Consider the following 2,164-nt stretch of genomic DNA (forward strand, 5'->3'; position numbering starts at 1 on the left):
TGGGAGGGAGTTACAGTGTGAGCTGGGGGCCTGCTGCAACCTGGACCCCTGGGCTGAAGGGAGAGGGCCTTCCCCGGCCCCACCTGAGCGCAGGGCTCTCGTCCCAGCAGTGGAGCCAGGAAGGCCTGTTCCCCCTGGGTCCCAGGGTATAGGGGAGCGGTAGGCGCATTTCCTCTATTGGCTGGGGGGTTGGGCGGTGGTCTCTGAGCTTTCCTGCTTGGAAAATGGGAACAAGATCACAGCCGTCCCCGGATCCTGGAAGTATTGTGTCTGGTGCCCCGCAGGTCCTCAATAAAGGGGTCCTGCTGTTACTATTTTTACTCCTGGCAGCAAGGAGCGCCGGGCAGCGCCAGGACTCTATTCAAGAGCATTTATTTAGCGCCTGCCATGTGCTCAGTCCTGGGAAGGAGAGACCAGCATCCTCAGTCCTTACCCTACAGAAAGAGGCTCACAGTCAAGTTAGAGGCCAAGCAAGATGTAGAGGGTAAAAGAGTAAAGGGCAAGAAGCTTGTCCTCGAGCAGGGCTGCTGGCCCGGTGGCAAGTCCCAGGAGGGCCAAAAGGGCATCTGGGCACGGAGACGGCAGGCTCTGCCCCCACACAGCCGTGTGCTCCTGGGGCTGCCGGCTGATTGGTCTAAGAACCAGCCCCACCCCGTCTCTGATTAGAGGCCGTGCCCTCCAGCCCCGAGCCTCCCCCCAGAGCTTCGCCGCCTCCTTCCTTGCCTCCACTAGGCCCAAGGTTCCTGCAGCTCAGATGACTCCAAGTTTCTGGACTTTGTCCTCAGCCAAGCCACTCTCCCATTAACCCCTCAACAAGCCGACCTCTGGGCCTTGCTCAGGCTTAGCCCCTGCCTGGGATACCCCCCAGTGGATTTCAATGACTAGTCAGCGTTGTTAAAATGGACTCTTGGCCGGGTGCAGTGGCTCACACCTGTAATCCTAGCAATTTAAAAAAATTTTTTTTTTAATTTAGCCAGGCACAATGGTGACTGCCTGTGGTCCCAGCTACTTGGGAGGGTGAGGCAAGATGATTGCTGAGCCCAGGAGCTCCATGCTGCAGTAAGCGGTAATCTTGCCACTGCTACTTCAGCCTTGCCAGAGACCTTGCCAAAAAAAGAAAAAGAACAAGGCCAGGCACCATGGCTCAGGCCTGTAATCCCAGCACTTTGGAAGGCCGAGGCAAACAGATCACTTGAGGCCAGGAGTTCGAGACCAGCCTGGCTAACATAGCAAAACCCATCTCTACAAAAAAATACAAAAATTGGCAGCGTGTGGGGGTGCGTGCCTGTAGTCCCAGCTACTCCAGAGGCTGAGGCAGGAAAATCGCTTGAATTGGGAGGTGGAGGTTGCAGTGAGACTTGATTGTGCCACTGCACTCCAGCCTGGGTGACAGAGCGAGACCCGGACAAAAAAAAAAGACTGTCTTTCACCTCCTCCGGAGTTTGGCGCATGGTAGGGGTTCAATCAGTGCTCTCCGGACTGTTTCAGCAGAACAACCTTGCAAGGGAGCTTCACTGGCTTTCTCCTCAAGATGTCTTCCAACCTACAAACATAACAGCGGCTGCCACTTACCTATTGTGCTACTGTGTGCGAAGCTGTGGGATCTGGTGCCTTTTATGGTAAGATTGTGGGCCTCATTTTACAGGAAGGAAACTGAGGCTCAGAGAGACTGGCAGGCCCAAGATCAGACGCTCATATCTATCTGGCCCCCAAAGGCAGGATTTTAACAGCTAAGAATACGGTCTCAGTTCCACAGGCCCACCCCAGGGCTCCTGAACCCCAACTCGAGGCTGCGTGCCCTCAAACCAGGTCCTTCACTCCTTCAGCCTGATGCTTTGGGGCATCTTGCCCGGGAGGCCTTCGGGAGACCTTCCCCCTTTAATCTGTATCTTTTGTACTTGTGACTATCTTGTAATTTACACTGGCGCCCTCCATACACAATCCACATATGCCCCAAGGGGCCTCAGAATAAATAGTGGCGAGGAGAAAAAGCATTGGCAGGAGGAGCAATGGACGCAGGCCCCTGGACTGCGGGCAAAGGCGGGAAAATTCAGATCCAGCGCTTGCCTGCTGCCCGCAGGGGCGCAGTTCCCGGCGCGGCCACCAGATCGCGCCCGGCTCTATCGGGCAGGGCTTGCAGTAAGGCTGTGTGGCCGCCAGATGA

The sequence above is a fragment of the Macaca thibetana genome, chromosome 9 (genome assembly GCF_024542745.1).
Source record: "Macaca thibetana thibetana isolate TM-01 chromosome 9, ASM2454274v1, whole genome shotgun sequence".
In the NCBI taxonomy this organism is placed as follows: domain Eukaryota; kingdom Metazoa; phylum Chordata; class Mammalia; order Primates; family Cercopithecidae; genus Macaca; species Macaca thibetana.